Genomic DNA, 25,394 nt, shown 5'->3' with positions numbered 1-25,394 from the left:
ATAAAAACATATAATGGTATTTTACTTGCTCATCAAAAAATTACTCACGCAGGTGAATGATTGATTAAAATTTTGCAAAGCAGATTTAAATATGTGTCCTCTTTTATCCCAACACATTCAATCATTTACAGCCTGTTCCAAAGACAACGGAAAGCTTTCCATATTCTTCAATTGTTTTTTACCACTGTACTTTTTAAAACAATACCCTCAACCCACAAACAAACATGCTAATATACCCATTACATTGATCTATTTACACCTTATTGTAGGTCTCGCTGCCTTCAAGTGACAAGGCATCTGCTCATTTTCCACCGAATATTGTGAAGTGGCCATGAATGGGTTAATTTTGAAGGCAACTTTTCCAGAAGCTTCTAGGACAGATATTCCTTTAATTCTTGCCCAGATTCTTAGGGTCAGATTCTCAAGGCTTGACATGGACCCTTTGGACTATGCATATGGCATCTCAAAATGGCCAGCAGAAATTGCCCGTCTGAGGTAACACTCTACTAGTAAATACATACTGCAGCTGGACCCTGCAACTCTCCTGCTTTCTGGTATAGGAAGTGTGCTGAGAATATAGCAGGGCAGGGAGAATCTCCCTTTGCACTAAGCAAATCCTGCATTGTCATGGAGTAAATTACAGTTCCTGGAGCCAATGACAGAATTAGAAACTCCAGGTGGTGTTGGGGCCAGATCTGGACCTGAGAATCAGGAAGCTGGGAGTGGATTCCTGATACCCCAATGAGTGCCTTAGCACAGGAGATAACTTGTCTTATTATTTCCTGACTCAGCATTTTCAGTTCTCCAAAACAAAACACCACTGTTCCACTGCCACACCCTCCCGCCTCCAGATGACCACAGTTCATCTATTGAATGTGCACAACTAGATGCTGAGCCCCTTCTAAGCCTGTCAATGGGACTTTGAGTCTAAGCAGGAAAACTGCACTGGAAAAAACAATCCCTCCTGCAACTTCCCTCCATTGATAGAGCTCACACTCTAACATTTTTACTCTGGGTTGTGCATCCACTATGCCAGCCTATGCAAAAAATAAACTAATGCTGTACATGCAAGTTTCAACATAAATCAAAATGCTTAATTTGGGTGGGGGGGAATTCTCATGTTTCAACGACTTTCCTGATATAGAGAAAAAATATGGAAACAAAAAAAAACAACTCAAAGAACAGCAAAAGAAAGTGTTTACAAGGGGGAAGATGGCACAAAATCTGATCTGACACATTTATCCCCTTCCTGTACTGATGGGTAGGAGTCAGATGACCTTCCCTTGACAGCATTTGCCAGGCAATAAAGAAAGGAGAAACTGTCAGATTTTTTCATGACTCTTTGCCAGACAGTTATGATAGTGAAACTGATCATGAGCCTTCCCCAGTCTGTGTTTACAAATCTTAGTCAGGAGTTAAGATAACACTGACATCGAGTCTTCCATTGTGTAATAGTGATAGTCTTACTCTGCGAACACTAGAAACTGGAACTAGGCTTCCAAGAGATATAGGTGATGATTGGCAAGGCATATTTTTGGGAAAGAGGGGTATCTCATTCCAGACAAGTCCCACTTGCCCACTATAGTCTGTTGCTCTTTTACTGTGCTTTAGTCTAATTAGAAAAAGCTAGTCCCTCAGAGCAGGGATCCTATCTTCGTACTTGTTTGTAAAGCATCATGTGCACTTATGTGGCTAACCAAATAATAAGGCAGTTGTGTTGTCAAAGGGTGTTTGGGATATTTGTGGCTTATATTCCACGTTTGTCACAGCTCACTATTTTAATGTAGATGCAAAAAATGTAGTATTGCTCTATTTATACTGGCAATTGTTTTTAATTACAGAATTCAGTATGTATAGTACAGTGCTTAGCTTATAGGAGCTGACTACTGCCTTACATTCCAGAACAGTACCATTTAAAACAGACATTAATACATTAAACCTTTCACCTACATTTACAGTGAATCTAAAATATGATCACAATTTAATACCCCTTTCACAAGCTCAGGCCATCCTGATTCCATTGGGGATAGCACAAATTTCAAGTTATGACAGATAACTTTCTTGCAGTCATACAGACTATTTCTTTTCATTCTACTTTCAAAAGTTTATTCTTTACCTCATTACCCCTTCTTGAGTAGTTTGGAGTTTAAGCTGTGATACCTTGGCACCTCTTATTCACCACTGCCATATAATTAGGATATGCTCCCCAGGAGAATTTCACCCGCCACCCATGGCCTTAAGAATCTGCCAGCCTGTTTATCACTCAGAGTGAGAATTTGCTAATTCAGCTAGTATATTCATATCAGTTTGTGTTTTTGTTTATTTACTAGGTAATCTGCTTTGATCTGTTTGCTATCACTTATAATCACTTAAAATCTATCTTTTGTAGTTAATACACTTATTTTACGTTTTAATCCAAACCAGTGTGTGTTTGACTACGTCTGGGGAAAATCTCAGCTTGCTTACCACAAGTGTGCATGGTCCTCTTCATACTGAGGGAGAGGCGGACCAGGTATTAAACCATAACTGGCCAGATTTGACCAGGGCAGGATGGTACTGCTCCGGGGTCCTAGCGTGGGAGGCTGGTGGTTACAGTGCCTGCATGTAACTGCAGCTGGGTGTGTCCCTACCTGTGTGTATGCTGGTGAAAAAGCAAGCTTGGAGGGCTTTGCAGCTTGTCACAGCAGCACATTGTGAGCGAGAGGGATCCCAGGCTGCTGGGTCAGACAGCTCAGTGATACCCCAATTCCAGGTGGCACCCTGGGGGCAACTCTTCACATACACCTCCACCATTCTTGCTTCTGGGTTTCTGACTTTGAACGACTGCTCTGAGGAGCCAGCCCTTGGCCCCTGGGCTGGGGAAAAGAAGGATCATGTCATAAAAGTTGGGAGAAGTGTCGGCCCGATGCTCACTCTATGGTTTCCCTGCCATGCTGTTCAACTAGCAGCAGAAAAGTAACAAGTAACCAACAGCTTGCTGTCCAAACCGTCACCACAGAAACCTCAGAGATAGTAAGTACAGTGAATTACTTCCATATTGCCTCTGCTAACCATGCACATGGTAAAATAGAGAACAGTTGGGAAACAATGCAGAAATGGGGGGAGCAGGGTGAGAAAAAGAGCTCAAATATCTAGGAGTTAGGGCCATTACCAGACTTCCAGTCATCCCTGGATTTATTTTCTATTACACCAATACCCTGATATACACTCACTATGCAGTAATGAGAGCTTAGCACTTCAGTGCCAAGGTATGACCCTTGTCCTCATGAGCTCCTTTCCTCTCCATATACAGGCTATACACCTTGTGATACAACTCTTCTTTCCATTCTTCATTAGCCTGTTAGTTTTTCTCTCTGGGTTTTATGGTTATGGTCTGCCACGTCTTCATTTTTTGCATGAGATCATCCATATGGCCCCCATCTCCATATAACTGATTTTTAAGAGGGGAGGGGGGAAGGAGAAGAAAATCCACCCCTCCAGCACATCAGTGAGGTTTTGTGACTGTCATAAACAGATAGCTAAGGGTTAATGTCTCTTTCACCTGAAAAAAAAAAGTAACCTGAAGCACCTGACCAGAGGACCAATCAGGAAACAGGATTTTTTCAACTCTGGGTGGAGGGAAGTTTGTGTCTGAGTTCTTTGTCTTCTGCCTGTATGCTCTCTTGGATGAGAAGTGATTTCTATTTCCTGCTTTCTAATCTTCTGTTTCCAAGTTGTGAGTATAAAGTTGGTTTTTTTGTTTTGTATTTACATGTCTATAGTTGCTGGAGCGCTTTAAATTGTATTCTTTTTGAATAAGGCTGTTTATTCAATAGTCTTTTAAGCAATTGACCCTGTATTTGTCACCTTAATACAGAGAGACCATTTGTATGTATTTTTCTTTCTTTTTTTATATAAAGCTTTCTTTTAAGACCTGTTGGAGTTTTTCTTTAGTGAGGAACTCCAGGGAATTGAGTCTGCAGCTCACCAGGGAACTGGTGGGAGGAAGAAGTCAGGGGGAGATCTGTGTGTGTTAGATTTACTAGCCTGACTTGGCATTCCCTCTGGGTGAAGAGGGAAGTGCTTTTGTTCCCAGGACTGGAATTAGAGAGGGTGGACTCCCTCTGTTTAGATTCATGGAGCTTGTGTCTGTGTATCTCTCCAGGAACACCTGGAGGGGGGGAAGGGAAAAGGTTTATTTCCCTTTGTTGTGAGACTCAAGGGATTTGGGTCTTGGGGTCCTCAGGGAAGGTTTTTGTGGGGACCAGAGTGCCCCAAAACACTCTTAATTTTTTGGGTGGTGGCAGCAGTACCAGGTCCAAGCTGGTAACTAAGCTTGGAGGTTTTCATGCTAACCCCCATATTTTGGACGATAAGGTCCAAATCTGGGACTAAGTTATGACAGTGACTGTTTTTGCTGCAGCAAAATTTCTTCTCTGATAGATGCATCTTGGTTGAAAACGACATCCTTTTTCTCTAGTAGTTTTCTTAAGAATTTATGTGAGCCATTCCAGAGAGGTCAATTTATATTTCTGAATGCCGACATGCAGCAGGAATATGCTACTGAATTTCAAGTGTGATTACAAATGTACGTTTGATGAGCTATACATGCCATTTGTTCTACAGATAAACACCCTCGGTAGTTGCAAAAGCAATAGAGTTATTTCATATGTGCCATGATGTCTACAAAATTGCTTACACTGGGATGAAAAAAACAATGCAAACATTTCTAAATTTATTTAATTTCAAAATAATATATACCACCAAGATTTCAGGGTGGAATTAAATTGTATTTATCAGTAGAAAGATGTTAGCTATATTTGTGAATTGTTTACAGTGTAGTGGGTACTTTAGAAATAAAAATACCTGCTCAGGGTCTCTGTCCTAAAGAGTTTACAGTTGAAATGGACACACACAAAAATGCAGGAAATGGGGTGGAAACGGATTAAGAGAACCTTCTCCTCCCCCAGTTTGTCTCATGTGATCAGCCAAGTTACATAAGAGCTGCAGGATCTGATCCATGAACTTCACCAATGCAATATCTTAGAGAAAAATTCTATTCCATCACAATGCACAAAGTATCCATGTTCACAATACATATTGCTTTACTAGCACTTTGATGATTGAACCTTGAAGACAATGCTCTTGACTCAAGTATCAGAGGGGTAGCAGTGCTAGTCTGGATCTGTAAAAGCAGCAAAGAATCCTGTGGCACCTTATAGGCTATGCTCCAAAACATCTGTTAGTCTATAAGGTGCCACAGGATTCTTTGCTGCTTTTCTTGACTCAAAGATTCTACAGATACATCTTGCAGAGTTTAGATAATAGTTTAGATAATAGCATGAAATTTAGTAATCCTAAATATTATTAATCCCAGTGATTTCAAGTGTTATTTGAATCTTTATGAAGAAAGTTGAATGAATTAAGTATGTGTATATTATCAGCATTTTATAAACAAATCAAAAAGTTCTCTTCGCTCAGGAATTTAAGCTACAAAATTTATTTCAGTTTAAAAATCTAATCCATTGCAATGAATTATAACCCAGAAATGATTTATTAGAGAGAAATTGGCAGTCACCAGATTCTAAACTTTACTCAGAAGAATTATTTTATACAGTATATACAATATATACAATATATATCATGTATATTGAATATATTCCTGACCTATAGCAGAATTTTGTATTGCAAAATCTAGAATCATTACTTGAATTATATATATGCCAAGCTAAACTAGCATCTTGTTATGAGTAGCTGCAAATGAAATGGAACAAACAGTGGCTAGAGGCATGCTGTGCTCTGCATAATACTCTTCTTTCTATTGTTTTGCTTACATACAGATTCATCTTGAATCTAGTTAGCTAATAATTAAAACTCTGCAACATTCACAATTTTTTTCACAGATGAGCTGCAATACCTACCAATTTATGTCACATGCTTTCACTTTACCGAAATTATGCTTTTTTTCCTATTATTATAAAATGGATAGTTCATAATGTATTTTTGCATTTCAAGTATTCAGACATGTTTGTTTATTATTATATATATTTGGTGCAAAAGACATTTATTCTTGAAAAAATGGGTCCATTTTTACCTTTAGAGTTGGTCAATTTATGAAATATTAGTTAGTTTCATTGTTCTGAGAATTTGCACATCAGCACTATTGCAAAATTTTCCCAGTTGAATCATTTGTGAATTAACATGAAAAACCTTTGAATTCTGAGTAGCATTTTGTTATGAATAATTCACAACACTCCTCTGAACTTACTATTAGACTGACATTTCTTTAATTCCTTTTATTATACTCTCAGTTATACTAAACATAAACCAAAAATGTTATGGTGTCTTTCCAAAGGGTTATCTTATTAATGATATTGCATTGATTTTATATTTGTAATTCCAAATATGGACTTTCATTATATTTTAATGGTAAAAAAAGTCCCTCCATCTTTTAAAAGTCAACATTTAAAATGAAATAAAAATCAACTGGAACTTATTTCTAAGTGCAAACTAAATGTTCTTGTTATGTACAATTCAACAACAGAAAATTAAGATTGACACCTTTATCTCATATAAAGTCAGACGGTAAAAAAAGAGGAGGGCGGTGGTTTTCAAAGATCAGCTGAAATACAGTTGTGTTAAGTATGGATGGAAAGTGAAAATGAAGAGCTAAGTTTCACAAAAAGGCAAAACCTGGCTGAGTTTTTCAGCCTTAAAGCAGCACGCACAGTTGCTTAATGCTGTGAGGCTGGGAGCTAAATGTCAAAGGACAAGTTCTGCTTGTGTGATATACTTTTTGTTTGCAGCCAGGATTGGAACGAGAAAGTGCCAAAAAGGAGAAAAAGGTTTTTCTAAGAACAACAGGAAGCACTGAAAATAACTCAGAAAGCCAGTTTTATACCCCAGTTTTACAGGCTTAAATGTGTTGTATACTTTAATTAGATAGTGTATTGAACCCTATGAATGCTCAAACCAAACCTATCTCCCAACCTTTGGAAGTTCCCTCTCCCTAGTGATCAGCAAAATCTTGGAAAGAGTTTCAAGCTAAATTTGTTTCTATGGTTCATTCTCTTCCTCATCTTTGGTGAAGTTTCATTTCAGATTTTTATTTGGTGAAATATCAGGAATTTTTCCAGTTTATGCATAGTTTTCATTAATAAAACAAAACACAAAGATTTCACCCTGCCAGCTCATGAGCACCTTCCTGTTCCACTCCAAATTTAAAATGTCAGCCAATCACAGGCTAAAGCATTATCTCTGAAGTCTGGGTTCAGAACCACAGCTGGGCTTCAGGGCCACCTGCCAAATTTTTAAGTGGCATTATGTAAGCAGAATTTTCACAGTGAATTAACACTTGCAAATTCATTGTGTGCGAAGCCATGGAAAGTAAAACTCATATTATTCCATGTAGGGATGGGCTACACAATTCAGATAAAGAACCCCACATTTTCTCCAAGTATCCAAACTGAGCCTTTTAAAAGGTGATACATTTATATTTTGCAGTTTTTTTAACTCGTTTCTGCACTTCTGAGTTCCGTCAGTACAAGCGTGAGAAAGACTTCACATAGTAAGAGGACCAAAAAAGCGCCACCATGGCTAAACAAATTAAAAGAAATTGTTAGAGGGGAAAAAAAGGCATCCTTTAAAAATTGGAAATGAAATCCTAGTGAGGAAAATTAAAAGGAGCATAAACTCTGGCAAGTCACATGTAAAAGTATAATGAGGCAGGCCAAAAAAGAATTTGAAGAGTAGCTAACCAAAGATTAAAAAACTAACAGCAATTTTTTTGTTAAATACATCAGAAACAGGAAGACTGACAAACCACCAGTGGGGCCACTGGATGATCAAGGTGCTAAAGGAGCACTCCAGGAAGATAAGGCCATTGTGGAGAAGCTAAATGAATGATTTGCATCAGTTTTCACTGCAGAGGATGTGAGGGAGATTCCCATACATGAGCCATTCCTTTCAGGTGACAAATCTGAGGAACTGTCCCAGACTGAAGCATCAGTAGAGGAGATTTTGGAACAAATTTATAAATTAAACAGTAATAAATCACCAAGACCTCATGGTATTCACTCAAGAATTCTGAATGAACTGAAATATGAAATTACAGAACTACTAACTATGGTATATAACCTATCATTTAAATCAGCTTCTGTAGCAGATGACTGGAGGACAGTTAATGTGATGCCAATTGTTTTTAAAAAGGCTTCAGAGACAATACAAGATACAAAATTACTCAAGACAGTTAAATCCAAAGCAGACTGCGAAGAATTAAAAAGGGATCTCACAAAACTGAGTGACTGGGCAACAAAATGGCTGATGAAATTCAGTGTTGATAGATGCAACATTGGAAAACAATCTCAACTATACATAGAAAATAATGGGATCTAACTTAACTGTTACTACTCAAGAAAGAGGTCTTGGAGACTCTGTGGATAATTCTCTGAAAATATCCACTCAATGTGCAGCAGCAGTCAAAAAAGCTAGCAATGTTAGGAACCATTAGGAAAGGGATAGATAATAAGAAATGATCATAATGTCACTATATAAATCCATGGTATGCCTGCACCTGGAATGCGGCATGCAGATTTGGTCACCCAAAAAGATACATTAGAAATGGAATAGGTATAGAGAAGGGCAACAAAAATGATTAAGGATAATGTACAGCTTCTGTATGAGGAGAGATTAAAAAGACTGGGTCCTTCCAGCTTGGAAGGAAGAAGACTAAGAAGGGATATGATAGAGGTCTATAAAATCATGAGTGGTGTGGAGGAAGTAAATAAGGAAGTGTTATTTATCCCTTTATATAATGCTAGAACCAAGGGTCACTCAATTAATTTAATACACTACAGGTTTTTAAAAAAAAGTAATTATTCACACAACACACAGTCAACCTGTGGAACTCATTACCAGGGGATGTTGTGAAGGCCAAAACTATTATGGGATTCAAAAAAGGAACTAGATAAATTCACGGAGGATAGGTCCATCAATGGCTGTTAGCCCAGGTGGTCAGGCATGCACCCCAATGGTCTGGGTGTCCCTAGCCTCTGATTGCCGAAGCTGAGAATGGACAACAGGGAATGGATCACTTGATGACTGCCTGGTACCTAAAATCTGCAGAATTTGACACATACATGGTTCTCCAGACTCTTGTTGATGTAAATAGTTCTTGAGATGATATATTCCATAAACATCTACTTTGCCTGAGGTATTCATCAACTCTGAGCATCACCGGCAGAGATTGTAAATGGAATAGATGATACTACAACTTTTGCATCTGCATTTCCAAACTTTCAGTCTGCTCTTTGAATTAAAAAATGATAAGGTGCAAGGGTTTTAGACGGAGGAAGAGAAGGCCAGATTTTCAGAAGATCTCAGGACCCAACAGCTTCTGTTGTTCCCAGAATGAGCTGCTGAGCACATCTGTAAATCTGGCCACTTGATTTAATTGCTTAAATGAGCACCTTTAATTGCTTAAGAGGGAGCTCAGCTCCTTTGAAAATCTATCCATTGACTTCATAATTCTATATTACATTGGTTCCCACAATAAGTCAGCATTAACCAGCTGTTACCCACTAAATACTAAAGTATTCCCTATTATTAATATTGGGACATACTGTAATATCAGACATACTATTGAGATATAATGTCCAGCAAAGGTTGACTTTTTTATGTTTACCACTGAAGTGTATATTCCTGTTTATGTAACATTCACACAATTACATCTCTACTCTGATATAACGTGACCCGATATAATACGAATTCGGATATAATGTGGTAAAGCAGTGCTCTGCGGGGGCGGGGCTGCGCACTCCGGTGGATCAAAGTATGTTTGACATAATGCAGTTTCACCTATAACGCAGTAAGATTTTTTGGCTCCTGGGGACAGTGTTATATTGGAGTAGAGGTGTATTAATACTATTCTTAGTGGTTCTACTGCAATGTAGTACTTTTCTTTTGCAAAGTAAAGTTTTGAAGTTCCATACTTGTCATGAAGAAGCCAGCCAACTTAACAAGATATTCTTAGTGTGAACTACACTTCTCAGGTACTGCGATTATCACTGTAGCCAATAAGTTTCAATTAAAACCATATTGCCAACTTAGAGAACGTCAGGAAAAGCTTGGGAAGATAATAAGAACAATGGGATTGTACTAACATTAAATTCAAACTGTTACATTCAGTTACTGTATTTCAGAAGGAGAATATTGTAAATAGCTGGTGCTGTCTGAGTCCCACAAAATGTTAATGCTTACAGTATATTTGTAATTTGTAAAGCAACAAACAATTGCTGCTGTAACATTTCTCTCAGCAGAGATAATGAAGCAAAGCAAGAGTTACTTATTGTCTGTAAGTAGAGCTCTCGAAAGGTTCTGTTACCTATTATCATGACACTCAGGGGATCAAGTTCATAGTAGTGATAGGTGAACCTCAAAAGTAGAGCTGGATCTGGTTTTCCAGTTCAGGTGCGAATCCTTAAGATCTAAGAAAGCTCGAGTCTGAATTCAAACATTTTGGCTCAGGCCCATCTCTGCTAGGGAAACCCTAACAAGAATGACAATTTACAACTCCACTGAACTTTGTATAAATTGAGAGTTAGAGCCAAACTCCTCTGATTCGGGACAGTTTCCTGAGTTGACCTCAGCATTTCTGGGTGAGTGGCCTAATTTTTTTTTTCCAGGCAGCACTTTTCCTCTCCCCTTCTCCTAAAGCCACCTAGAACACCAACATGTAACATGATCAGCACCTAGCCAATAATCTAGCTGCTTTTCTGAAACCCTTGACTCTTTTTTCTCCAAAATTGACCTAAAAGTCTAATTAGGGTGGAAACAAACCAACCAACCAACATTCCCTAATGAAATTCTTTGTACCTTCCCTAATACCTGCTTTCTTGATATTTTGACATTTCGAGGTGCACAAAAAAAACAAAATAACCAGAACAAACACAATTTTGAACCTTAAAAACTGTGGTTTGAATCTGGATGACATTTCAGGAGGTTTCTTATTTTATATGAACTGTTTCCCTTATTCCTAATTCATATCTAAAAGCATTTGGCTTTTGAAATATCTATGTTCACATACTTCTCATCTACCTAGGTTCTTAGGTCACCTGTCACCATGGAAATCCAAGCAGACTATTATACACAAACATTTGGAGTATGTACACATTCACACTGACCATATCCAGTACCATAGTTAGAATTTTGCTGTAGGCTCTAAGCTAAGCCGAAGAATGAACAAGCTGCCAAAGAGGAAATTGGGTTGCAAATGAAAGTGTGACAGATACCATCACAGGGGATGAGGAGAAAGATTGCATGGCACAAAAGGAAACACAGATAAATGAAAAGAAAGAAATGTGAATAATTGGAATGATTTAATTTGCTAATGTTGCATAAGTAAAGTGTAATTAGTGCAGTAACAGGGAAGGAGACAGAAGGATCATCACTGGTAATCATAAAGTTACGTGTCAGTTACATAGTCTTTCTTGTTACTTACAGCCAATGAATGGTCAGCCTTTAGTAAGGCAGTAGCCAAACTACAAAGCCCTCATTTCCCTGTTTTATGCCCCTTTCCTTTCTATACCAGTGAAGCTTGTCCCCTTCTCTATCTCTTGAATATGTCTGGTCAAAAACATGTAGTATGTCCAAATTCAAGAGTGAAATCATCAGGATAGACAGACATCTAATATCTTTCCAAAGCTCCCTTTCTGTAGCCAAAATTTCTGCCTTGTCCACGCTGTCAGTGCCATCTGCCAGCAGCCTCCTCAGCTCACAATACCATCTGCCAGCCACTGACCTATAGTTTCGTCTGCTCTTAATGCCATGCTTGCCTAAGCTTTTGCATTTCCAGATCTCTCTCAGTACTCCTGCCCCTCATATACACCAACCCCCAGAGTTACAGATTCAGACAAATATTACTAAGCCAACAAGAATGGAAGGCATTGAATACTGATAGTCTCTCCCCTGTTAAAAAATAAAATAAAAATTTCACCCTTTTTTCCAGTCATTCCTAGGAAGAATAGATTTGAGTCTATGGACTATGAACTTTCAATTGTTCTCCAATAAGAAATGACAACACTATTAGAATAATTGACTATTTCACATAATCATAAATGAGGTGATTTCAATACACTCTACCTATTGACAAACAAAATAAAATTAAGAAAATGGAAGGCTTTCTATTGCATTATTACACATTGTACTTCTTGTAAAGTTACCTATATATCTGACAAACCTTCACTTGGTGGAAGTCCAATCTCTTTAGAGTCAGAATCAATGAAAATAAATGCTATTTTATCTTAATATATTGCCTTTCATTTTGAATGATCACAAAGCACTAGAGAAAGTGCTGTCTCTGTCTATACAGAAGTACTGATAGAGAGCCATCGCTGGGTTAGAATTCAACCCAAATGGACTGAAGTGAAATTCTGTCCAATGAAAAGTGGACAAATCTAGATGCATATTAAAAGAGCTATGGAAATCTCCCATGTCCATGCAGAGCAGACAGGGTCTCATGATTTAAACTCTCAACTGTGTGACTTCCCACCCATACGACAAAATCTCTGGGATTCAATACATTTGTCTTGAAAGGGCAAAGGGCAGAGATTTCATATTGCAGAAAAATATCTCTAATGTTAATACATTTTACTTATGCCCTCCCCATTACCGTCTAATTTCTGGCAGCCCCACTGCGTACCCTTGCCACATCGAGACATCCACATCCCAGGTGTGTCTGACCCGCCCTGCACTTTGGCATCCTATTTAAGATAAGATAAGAGGGCTAACTCAGTGGTTTGAGCATTGGCCTGCTAAACCCACGGTAGTGAGTTCAATCCTTGAGGGGTCCACTTTGAGATCTGGGGCAAAAATCAGTATTTGGTCCTGCTAGTGAAGGCAGGGCGCTGGACTCAATGACCTTGCAAGGTCCCTTCCAGTTCTAGGAGATTGGTATATCTCCAATTATTATTATTTTTTTAAATTTATTTCCTGCCCCTACAGCAGTAGGAGCTCCTGCAGAGCTACTTGAACCAGTGCCTCCAGTATCAATGCAGCTCTGCCGGGATGTTCTGCAGAACATGCTTATCCCAAGGGTTGTCATCCTCACTTTATTTTTAAATAAAATGCAGATGAATTGGTATCATTGGATCTTTACATTAACCTTTTTGGCACTTAAATGTGCTAGGCACATATTTCCCAGAATTTGTTTGCTTCTTTAAAAAACATTGGTGCAAGTTCCTCCCCCTCCCCCAACTATGAAATAGTTCATTTTTTAATTGTTTCCCCATGTTTTTTCTTGGGAAGTATCAGCGTGTGATTCTGCTAAGCTTTATGTCCCTTTGTTTGAAATGCTGCTCTATTTTCTTCTGTAGAGACCTCTTGTTTTTCTCCCTCTCTCAGATGTAGGGCAGACAAGAATCTAGGTACAGCAACAGTAAAACCCACACAGAGAATTGCCTGGGAGAACGATGTAAGTTGAGCAGTACGAACAAAAACTTCATTCACAATGCAGAGAACAAACAGAAACCTCACGCTCACTGAGTAGTCAGATCTCCAGTACAGCTGGTTTGCATACAATTACTACCAAGCATAAGGAAGAATAGAGTCGAGACTCACTGTTCAACAAGTTTATAATCGCCACCCTCACCAAACATGTTGAACAGCAAAAGTCTGGGCAGCTTTCATAGAAACATGGAATCCTCCTGTGCAGAGTTTGTGACTCTTATTTCTCTATGGATCAGAACTACAGCCCTTACGTTGCTTTTGGCCCTGGTGCAGGAAGTGCCTCGGGCACTTGATCCACAGTCAACTCAGATAATGAAGCTCAGATGCTAAAAAGGCATGAAAATCTCCAATTACACAAATACACCGCAATGAACAAATCACAGTTCCAGTTAGCATAGCTCCACTGACGGTTACAGTTCTCATCTGTGTATGGGGAGGGGGAATGGATTTCATGAGAAGAGGCTTCCATTATCAATATTTTTTATATTAAAATGGAAGAAATGCTGCCTAGTAGCTAGAGCAATGAATTGGAACTTAGGAGGCCTCAAGTCTATTCCTATCTCCGCTACTGGCCTGCTGAGTGACCTTGGGCAAGTCTGTACCTCAGTTTCTCCATCTGTAAAATAGGGGTAAAGATACAGACCTCCTTTGCAATGTGCTTTGATAGCTACTGATGAAAAGTGCTATGTAGAAGTTAGAAATGATACATGAGATACTTTCCATGAGATAGTTTAGAGTCCCTGGATAATAAGTAATTCCATAGATGATTAATACTTTCCTTTCCCTGATTGTTTTAAATCATTATTACTAGGTGTGAATGGTAGTGATATTTCATACTCTTATTTTGGCTTTTCTTTTTTTAAGATAATTTATTTTTGGCTCCATGAAGTTTTTTTTCCCAAAGACCACTAGAAAGGCTCTTATGCTCTTCTTTTAAAATATATACACAGAAAAGTTTTCCTGCAGTACGTCCCATAGGTGTTTTTTTTGTTTGTTTTTGTTATCATAAATCCTAAAGGAGACAATTGTTAAAGTAAACCTGGGAATCCTTGTCTAACTGCTTAATGCAGGAACTCTACCCCACCCCCTGGGATCCTCTTAGCAACACAGAGATCCTTTTGTGGGACCCATCTCTCCTCTGAACACACCAGTCTGCCAGTGTCAGTTTGGTTCACCAAATGTATCATTATGTGGACCATTATGCATGGCTCCACAAAGCACTGGTGCTCTAAGGGTACATCTACACGGCAATTCAAAACCTGCTGCTGGCCTGTACCAGCTGACTCAGGCTTTAGGGGCTTGTGCTAACAGGCTATTTAATTGCTGTGTAGACATTCAGATTTAGGCTGGAACCTGGGCTCTAGGACCCTGTGAGGTGGGAGGGTCCCAGAGCCCAGGCTACAGCCTGAGCCCAAATGTCTACATCACAGTTAAACAGCACCTTAGCTCAAGTCCTTCGAGCCCCAGTCAGCTGGCACAGGCCAGTCACAGGTGTCTAACTGCAGTGTAGACATACTCTAAGCCCTGGTCTACACTAGAGGGCTAGGTTGAATTTAGCAGCGTTAGGTCCATTTTATAATCAATGCGTCTACACAAGCAACCCCATTCCATCGACCTAAAGGGCTCTTAAAATCGATTGCTGTACTACTCCTTGGCGAGGGGAGTAGCGCTAAAATTGACCCTGCTGGGTCAAACTTGGGGAGTGCGGACGCAAATCAATGTTATTGGCCTCTGGGAGCTATCCCAGAGTGCTCCATTGTGACCACTTCGGACAGCACTTTCAACTCCGATGCACTAGCACACAGGAAAAGCCCCAGGAACTTTTGAATTGCATTTCCTGTTTGGTCAGCGTGGCGAGCTAATCAGCACAGGTGACCATGGAGTCCCCCCAGAATCGCAAACGAGCTCCAGCATGGAGTGAACGGGAGACACTGGATCTGACTGCTGCATGGGGAGAAGAATCTGTGCAGGCAGAACTTTCCTACTCAGATCTGAACCTTAGAGTTCAGAACATGAGAAGCTAGCATGAAACCTCCAAACTTAATTAGCAGCTTGGATCTGATATCGCTGCCACCAGCCAGAAGATTCCAGTGTCTGGCTCACTGTGGTCTCCCCAAAACCTTCCCTGGGGGACCTCAAGACTCAGATTCCTTGAGTCTCACAACAAAGGGGAATAAACCATTTCCCTTCCCCCTCCTCCCCTCCAGGTGTTCCCTCCCTGGGTTCCTGGAGAGATATACAGATTCAAGCTCCGTGAATCTAAACAAAGGGATTCCACCCTCTTTACCTCCTCCCAGATTTCCCTCCTCCCCTCCAGGTGTTCCCTCCCTGGGTTCCTGGAGAGATATACAGATTCAAGCTCCGTGAATCTAAACAAAGGGATTCCACCCTCTTTACCTCCTCCCAGATTTCCCCACCCTGGGTACTCTAGGAGATTCCCTGCTTCAAGTCCTTGAAACACCACACCGAGAAATCAAATATTTCTCTCCCCTCACCCAGAGGTTATGCAAATTCAGGCTTAGTAAATCTAACACAAAGAGATTCTCTCTTCCCCCCGTCTTCTTCCTCTCACCAATTCCCTGGTGAGCTGCAGACTCAGTCCCCTTGAGCCCCCACTAAAAAAAAAATCCACAGGTCTTAAAGGGAAAGCTTTATATAAAGAGAAAGAAAAAGACATAAAATGGTCTCTGTATCAAGGTGGCAATATACAGGGTCAATTTCTTAAAAGAAAAAAATGAATAAACAGCCTTATCCAAAAAGAATACAATTTAAAACATTCCAGCAACTACACACATGTAAATACAAAAAAACAATATAAACCTATTGTCTTACTATCCTTGTACTTACAACTTGGAAACAGAAGATTAGAAAGCTTGGCGATAAAGAGATCACTCTCAGAGCCGAGAGAGAGAACAGACCAAGAACAAAGGACTCACACCCAAAACTTCCCTCCACCCAGATTTGAAAAAGTCTTGTTTCCTGATTGGTCCTCTGGTCAGGTGTTTCAGGTCACTGTTTGTTAACCCTTTTATAGATGAAAGAGACATTAAACCTTAGCTATCTGTTTATGACAACTCTGGACAGCACTTTCAACTCCGATGCACTAGCACACAGGAAAAGCCCCAGGAACTTTTGAATTTCATTTTCTGTTTGGTCAGTGTGGTGAGCTAATCAGCACAGGTGACCATGGAATCCCCCCAGAATCGCAAACGAGCTCCAGCATGGAGTGAACGGGAGACACTGGATCTGATTGCTGCATGGGGAGAAGAATCTGTGCAGGCAGAACTCCAAACAAAAAAGAAGAAATGCTGATATATATGTCAAAATCGCACAGGGCATGGTGGACAGGGTACAACAAGGACACACAGCAGTGCCGCATGAAAGCCAAGGAGCTCAGGCAAGCCTACCAAAAGACAAAGAAAGCAAACGGTCACTCTGGGTCAGAGCCCCATACATGCCGTGTCTATGATCAGCTGCATGGCATTCTAGGGGGGGACCCTACCACTACCCCACCATTGTCCGTGGACACCTGCAAGGCAGGAGTCTCACGCAACACAGAGGAGGATTTTGTGGATGATGATGAGGAGGAGTATGCGCAGCTGGCAAGCAGTGAATCCATTCTCCCCAGCAGCCAGGACCTTTTCATCACACTGGAGCTATTACCCTCCCAAGCTTCCACAGGGTTATCACCACTCGCTTCTCAACTGTCAGGGCGGCTCTCATCTTGGTATTCCTGCACTTCAGGGTGGGGGAAAGCAACTCACAGAATTCCAGGGAAGTGGCCTTACACATGCGAAAGTTTCGCAGCCACTGGGAATCATCCCATACCTGCAACGCTACGCGGTCCCACCTGTCTGTGCTTGTTTACCGGGCCTAGAATCGGCGTTCCATTGTATCCACCAGCCCCATGGCCGCCATGATTTCCCAATTGCCACATCCCATGCTTTCAGGAATGTCTGTGTCCCTGTCGTCCACACAATCGTCCTCGCGCTGCCTTCTCTTAGCCAGGTTCTGCACATACTGCAGTATAATGCGCGAGGTGTTTACAATGCTCGCAACAGCAGCAGTGAACTGAGTGGGCTCCATACTTGCTATGCTATGGCATCTGAATGGGTAACGCAGGAAAAAAGGTGCAAAATGATTGTCTGCAGTTGCTTTCACAGTGGGAGGAAGGGAGGGAGGGAGGGGAGACTGACGACATGCACCCCAAACCACCTGTGACAATGTTTTTTCCCCATCAGGCATTGGGAGCTTAACCCAGAATTCCAATGAGCAGCGTAGGCTGCAGGTACTGTGGGATAGCTTCCGTGGATTGATGCTAGCCACGGTAGTGAGGACGCACTTCACCGACTTAATGTGCTTAGTGGGGACATACACAATCGACTGTATAAAATTGATTTCTAAAAATCGACTTCTATAAAATTGACCGAATATCGTAGTGTAGACATACCCTTAGAATCATAGCTGGAGAATCTGTCTCATTGGTTTTCTTTGTCCCATATCATTTGGTATTTGTTGCTCAGTACAATTTTGAGGGTTCAGTGTGTACCGTACTTACAAGGCAGCATTTTTGTGTTGGAATTTAGAAGTATTTTAACATGCTATTAAAGCCTGCAACTCAGGAGATTGGCTTCCATGTATTGTATTGTCTATGTACTGTACTCCAGCCTTGCAAAACTACTAGTAACAAACATTTATTAGGTGATTGAGACATTCATTTTATCAAACATCATCAAGAGGTAGGACAGAATATCGTGTGTCTGGGCTTGTACATTTTCCAAGACAATTTTGCATAGATGTCACAGGAGCTTTGCACAAAAGAAATATGGGCTAGTAAACAGAAAGTTTCCAAAATCCATGAAACAAAGCTCAAAAAGTCAAACTTCAGAGTAGAAGAGAATTAAAGTAAGATGAGGATACAGCATCATCTAAGCTGATAACAATTGCATTTTGAATAGAGAGTTAACTTTAATGACTCTATGAATGTCTCCTGCCAAATATTTTTAAAAACAACTCTGTTCAGTGAATTTTATTTAGTATTTTCTTTTGATTTTTCTTTCAAGGCCTACGTGACCTTTCTTGCCACATTTCTCTGGCAGTGACACTGAGCTCTGGTAACCAACGTCACTGCATAGCAAATTGAATTCCATCTTTAACCTGCACCTCTATCACTGATGCACTTTCTGCTATGAAAGTAAAAAAAAACCAAAAAAAAAAACCCATCATCACCACCACCACCATCAACAATGAAAGTATTTGTCTGAGGCAAAGTTGACCCAAGTGATAGGTGAATTCTTCTGCTTTGAAATGAAAATGACAAAAAGGCAAATTGCACCTATTTCACTGTATATATTTAACTATTCCTTTCTTGAAATGTCTTCTAATTTACATGACACAAACTTTCACATAAGAGCTGTATAATAAAATTAACTAGAACTGAGGGATAACAGAAGAAATGTGGCCTCTCTTTGCAAAAATAACCACAAGCAGACCACAATTTCCTTGATTTTTTTTTCATTATTGAAAATGATTCAATTATTTGTAGACTATTTTTCTCAAATCTGGATTATTCAAGTGTTAGTATTACATGTTCACTAATCAAGCTGTGTTGATTAGTTGCTATTCAGCAGTCAAGTCCCAGAATTTTGGTTTGTGACCTGATTCGATGAGTGTGCAAACTCTTACACATGTGGATGTAATATGCTTGTCAACATGAAGTTAAAATTCTCCCCTGTAAAAACTGTCATGTCAAGTAGGGTGAATGTAAGGAATGTAGAAGTATTGGTGAATTCATCTCAATTTCTGACTGGATAGCTACGAAGAAGATGAATTGTGACTTGGGCAAAAACAGCTCATGTCCAAATTGGCTACAATTAGAATGATCCAAGGGCATAATGGCTTTATTTCTTAGAGGCATCGGAAACCCAACCAAAGCCCATTAGCCTCCAAATACCACTAGAATATCAGCAGAGATGCTTTGGTTCAGTGGCAGCTATGCATGGAAGGGTACAGTTACCACCTACTGAGGTGATGATTTCTCCCCTCTGACCATTGGTAGAGGCACCTCACTTTAAAGGGGCTATGACACTGATACAGTAAGAAACAACATTTTAAGGAAGATTTGTAAAATTAATTCCATAATAAGGCAGCTAAAATTTAACTTTTTTTAATTTTGAAAGTGCCACAGTGAAATTTCCTAAAAGGTGGAAACCGTAAAAGTATTCCCAGTCCCATCTAGCACAGGACATTGGAATATGATTAAGTCCACATGCTGTAAGATATTCTCCAGCACCACAAGAGCACATACAAAGGGCACAAAGTGGCATCTTGAGCTCTCAGGAATTGTGTATTCTAAAACAAGATGGCTCCCAGAGACCAACAATCAGAGAAACCACATGAAGCTAGCTCATCTACAAAGCACAATGTAGGAAGGCTTTGGAGAATAATGTTCTCTTAAATATGAGGATACAGTAGTTGATGTTGGAAAGACGTCTGGTGCATCTACTGCCTGTTTCTATGCCCATCATATGATCCTAGATCTGTAAAACAATAAAAAAAACCTACGGTCTCAAAGAGCTGACTACTATAGTTGGCAAAGGAAAAAAATCGATATGAGCAGATGGCGAAAACTGTAGGTTCCCTAGGAAAGACAGATTACCAGGTCTTTACGATATGGTAATTCAGTTTCTCTGAATCATAGCAATAAATTTACATTTTTAGATTGAATGCTCATTCTATATCTTATGCTCAAAATACGTGAGGTTGGAACACTCAATACATATAAATTAAAAGCCATAACCAGACAAAACTGATTTAAGAACTTGAGGGCCAAAACTGTGCTGTAAAAACAAAACAAAAATTCTCTCTTTTCAGATATGGAGTTTAGATCTATATTTAAGTATTGTCATTTAGCATCAGCCTTGCTTGAAAACAGCCGTAACAAACAACTGAAGTAATATCTAACTGGATTTAATAGAAAAAACAGAACATTAAAGAAGTGACATGAAAATTTGAGTAAAATAATGACTCCAGATCATAGACTTCTCTACCCCAACATCCACATGTCTAGAACACAGAGGGGTGTGGCCTAATGGATAGAGTACTGGAATGGGACTCAGGAAACATGGGTTTTATTCCTGGCTCCACCACTGGCTGGCTAGATGACCTTGTGCAAGTAATTTCCCTATTCTGTGCCTCAGTTTCCATATCTATAGAAGCAGGGCCGGCTCTAGCCATTTCGCTGCCCCAAGCATGGCGGCATGCCGCGGGGGGCACTCTGCCGCTCACCAGTCCCGCGGCTCTGGTGGATCTCCCGCAGCCGTGGCTGCGGAGGGTCCGCTGGTCCCACGGCTCCGGTGGACTTCCTGCAGGTGTGCCTGCGGATGGTCCACCGAAGCCGCGGGACCAGCGGATCCTCCACAGGAACGCCCCCGGGAGGTCCACCGGAGCCGCCTGCCGCCCTCCCAGCAATCGGCAGAGAGCCCCTGTGGCATGCCGCCCCAAGCACGCACTTGCCTTGCTGGGGCCTGGATCCGGCCCTGTATAGAAGCACTTTGAGATCTGCTCATGAAAAATGCTATACAAGAGCTGGGTATTATGCCTTTACAACAAAAAGGTACACAGATACAGTATGCACAGCATGTGGGAGTGAAGGGATGGATAGTTAAGACAGAAATTATCTTTTTCTGGATCAGAGTATTGGTCCATCTGCTCTAGTATCCTGTTTTGACAGTGGTCACTGACTAGGGCAAACTCTTCTACAATCACCCCAGCCAGTTATGCAGTGCTTTACAGAAGGAGCAGGGTTCTTATATAAACTATGAAAGTCATCATCTGATGCCCTGCAGCATTAGAGCTCTTAATATACTACCGTCTTCATAGTCTTAGCTTGCATAGCAATAAAACATTCCTATCACTAGGCTCCCGCATCTGTGAATTCTGCAACTGAAAACATTCTGGAAATGTAAATTCACTTTAGTAACTAAAAGGAATTTAGGCACTATGTAATGTCAATCTTTCTGGCAGTTAGTCTCTGACTTACAGCATGCAGTTAGTGGTACCACATAGAACCTAGATGTATGGTGAGCTTATTTGAAAGAATATGCTTTCTTGGCTTCCAGTAAAACAGTTGGAAAATTTGCTACCCACACTGTCCAGCTGCTGCAATGCAATTACAGCAGAATTTTGTTCCTATTTAAGTCAATGGCAAAACTCCCATTGACTTCAATGGGATCAGGATCTGCCCCTTAGAGATTTACGTTTTTTCCTTCTCATTAGTGCATTACTGGAGGAAACATTCACATTTGGTCAAAGAATCTAATACAGATACATCCAAACCAGATGCTTTTAAAATTCCATTCACCCAAGAATTTAGTGCTGCTTTTTAAAGATTCAACATTGTTTTCTGAGCTGAGCAAGTAATTCACAGAAAGTAACTTATTCATTGAATTCAGTCTCTTCCACTTCATAGACTACCAATGAAAAGATCATTATTTCCTCAAATATAGTCCTTATTCAAATGTAATGAATATCTTATCACATATTTCTGTGGATCCTGAATAATCAAACTCTGAGCTGTGTTACTTAGCTGTGATTTGTCAGATATGTCAAATGGTATTTACTGTTTGATCAGGTGAGCATGCAATGCACTTTCAAATACAACTGAAAGCTTTAAAATGTGTGTGCTAACAGTGCCACTACAATTTGTGACATTCAAACTGATAACTCAAATGTTGGAGGAAAATGACACTAAAAAGGTACCAACTCCAAAGTGAATCAATTTCAAAACTGAAATAGTCAATAAAGATTTTGCCAATTACTTGCCTGGCTGTAAAAGTTATAAGCAATATTTGATCATTGTTTCTTGGTTTTGTGATTCTTGGTTTTGTGATCTTGGTTTTGTCTAAATAGGTTCTGAAAAACCATGCTCCAATGAGACAATACTGATTCAGAATTTGGAGGACATTTTTCAAAGGCACAACGGGTTAAGTACCTAACTGTGCCTTTGAAAACTTCCACTTTAATAATGCTGAATTTGTGTCAACGTTTGATACCCTTTACGAATTAGTCATAATTAGTCTGATCTAATACGGTAACTCCTCACTTAACGTTGTAGTTTTGTTAGTTATGTTCCTGAAAAATGCGACTTTAAGTGAAAAGATGTTAAGCGAATCCAATTTCCCCATAAGAATTAATGTAAATGACGGGGTTAGGTTCCAGGGAAATTTTTTTCACCAGACAAAAGACTAGCTGAGGTGGAGGAGTCAGAGGGTGGGATATTTCCCAGGGAATGGCTTGCTGCTAAATGATGAACTAGCAATTGGCTGAGCCCTCAAGGGTTAACTCTCACACTCTACAAGGCAGCAGGAATGGAAGGAGGAGAAACAGCATCACAGACAGAGACAGACCCACACATGGTGTGTGTAAGAGAGAGATGCGCATTTCCCCTTTAAGTACGCTGAAGTTACTCTTAAGTACACTGCCTTGTTAATTAGATCAGCTTGCTGAGACCGCAGCTGCTGCCAGCAAGCTTCCTCCGTCCTGAGCTCTGTTGTGTGTCCCCCCCTGCTCTATGGAAGACAGGGTAAGCAGGGTGCAGAAGCAGGGGGGAGGGGGACACCCTGACAGCCCCCCCTATTCTCCTCCACCCCCACACAGCAATCAGGAGTCTCGGGGAACAGCTCCAAGGCAGAGGGCAGGAGCAGCACACGGCAGTGGGGGAAGGGACAGCTGAACTGCCAGCAATTGATAGCCTGCCTGGCAGCTGCTGCAGGGAACTTAGGGGAGTGGGGAGCTGAGACGGGAGGCTGCCGGTCCACTCTGGTTACAAGACCCCCTTATCCAACAGGCTGCTCTTCCTGCGAGCAGTGGACAAAGCAGGCAGCTGCCAAATGATGTTAGAAGGGAGCATTGCACAACTTTAAATGAGCATGTTCCCTAATTGATCAGCAACATAACAATGAAATGATGTTAACCGGGATGATTCTAAGTGAGGAGTTACTGTATATTTAGATTCAGATACTCTAGAAACCCAGGCCAGAGCCCATAAAATAGTTATGTTTTGTGAATAATTTAGTAGAGAACTTTTCTTATAGATTTTAAAGGAATATAATAATACCAGCCTCCCAAACTGTAAATCACTACCCAAAACTAGCTGTAGTCATAAATACTGCCCTTACTATTATATATTTGAAATCTTTAATCAAAAGAAAGAACAGATGCCAAAACACAGTCACACATTTTAATTATAGCTGTATATGAGTATGATTTTATTTTCTCCAACAGAAAATCTGTAACTTGAGTGGGAAGTTACTGAGTGGAATCCTCAATTCCATACCTCTGGCTAAAGAAATAAATTCCCCATAGAATGTGTCAAAGTCTGAGTTGAGAGATTGAGACATTTTGATAATAATTCAATACTTGTCTCAAAACATCCTGTTGCTTTTAAGTAATTGGTGGTAGGAGATAAGCTATTAATGTTGAATTTATTTGAAAGGAGTTGTATCTTATTCATAAGAACTCTCTCCTGCCTCCCGATATCTCTCCGAATATTGTTGGCAAGACACTGTACATTTAAATCAATGACTGGAGCCAAGACTTGTGTACAAAACTATTAAAATAATTCAGTGTGCCTCTTTAGTAGATCAGAGATGAACCTGCACATGTTTCCGGGACTTTCAGCATTGGCTATGAAGGTGTTAATTACCCTCTTGTTTGTGAAGGTCCTTTCTCCAAGGAAGGAGAGAGTTCATTGTCAGGGCAATGTCAGCTTGCACTGTATTTACTCATGATATACACGGTATGAGGACAAACTGCCAGGCCTATTTCCCATCATTCCTTCAGTCTCATATTGGGTAGAGTTCCTTCGGGTGGCATCCACCAATTCCCTAGATTATCTCTCAGAGCAGTGTGCGTTGTCTGAGCTTCTCTGCTTTGTATCCCCTTCGTGTCCTCTGATTTTGAATTTATGACCTGTATTTCAGTCCTTGTTTGTGCATTCTCTCTCCCCCTGTAATTATTTTATCTTGTTCTTTTATAGACCTCCAATTTTTTAGTTTTGTTGAGACATGAGGCTCCACCCATTCCTAGAGAGATCGAATAGACTGGCTTCTTTGAACAATGTTAGTTACATGAGAAAATAATCCTAAAATAATCCTAAAATCAGAGATGGAAAAAATCATTTAACAAATACTGTCAGAAGATTAAGACTGAATGAAACTCATTTCTAAAACATCAAAAAAGGATCTTTGCAGTAAGAATAAACTACTGGGAGAAGAATAGGACAGAGGAAGCACTGAAATCATATGAAGGAAGTTTAGCATCCCCTATGATTTCTGATTCCTTTCTCCCATTTGCTGCTGATAAAAAATGTGCTTTGCTGAAATCTAACAACATCCATATTGTTAAGGAACAAAAGAACAATCCAACATGGAGAGAGGAAGATTTTTTCCTACTGATTTACTGCAAGATATCTCCCATAATAGTGATGTTCAAACTATGGGTACGTCTTCACTACCTGCTGTATCGGCGGGTAGCAAGCGATTGCTCGGGGATCGATATATCGCGTCTCATCTAGATGTGATATATCGATCCCCGAACACGCTTATATCGATTCCGTAACTCCACCAACCCGAACGGAGTTGTGGAATCGACAGGGGGAGCCGCAGACATCGATCCCGCGACATGAGGACGGTGAGTAATTCGATCTTAGATACTTCGACTTCAGCTACGTTATTCACGTAGCTGAAGTTGCGTACCTAAGATCGATTTTCCCCCATAGTGTGGACCAGCCCTATGTTACCTACATCTGATCATAACCCCATCCATCTGATCAGAGCTATTTGGACAGCATAATTAATGCCAGGCTGGAAATCAGAATTGTTCCCACGATGCAATTCAAATAATTATGAAAT

This window comes from Gopherus flavomarginatus, chromosome 9 (assembly GCF_025201925.1).
Source record: "Gopherus flavomarginatus isolate rGopFla2 chromosome 9, rGopFla2.mat.asm, whole genome shotgun sequence".
Lineage (NCBI taxonomy): Eukaryota > Metazoa > Chordata > Testudines > Testudinidae > Gopherus > Gopherus flavomarginatus.
Note: the sequence above shows the minus strand (reverse complement) of the source record.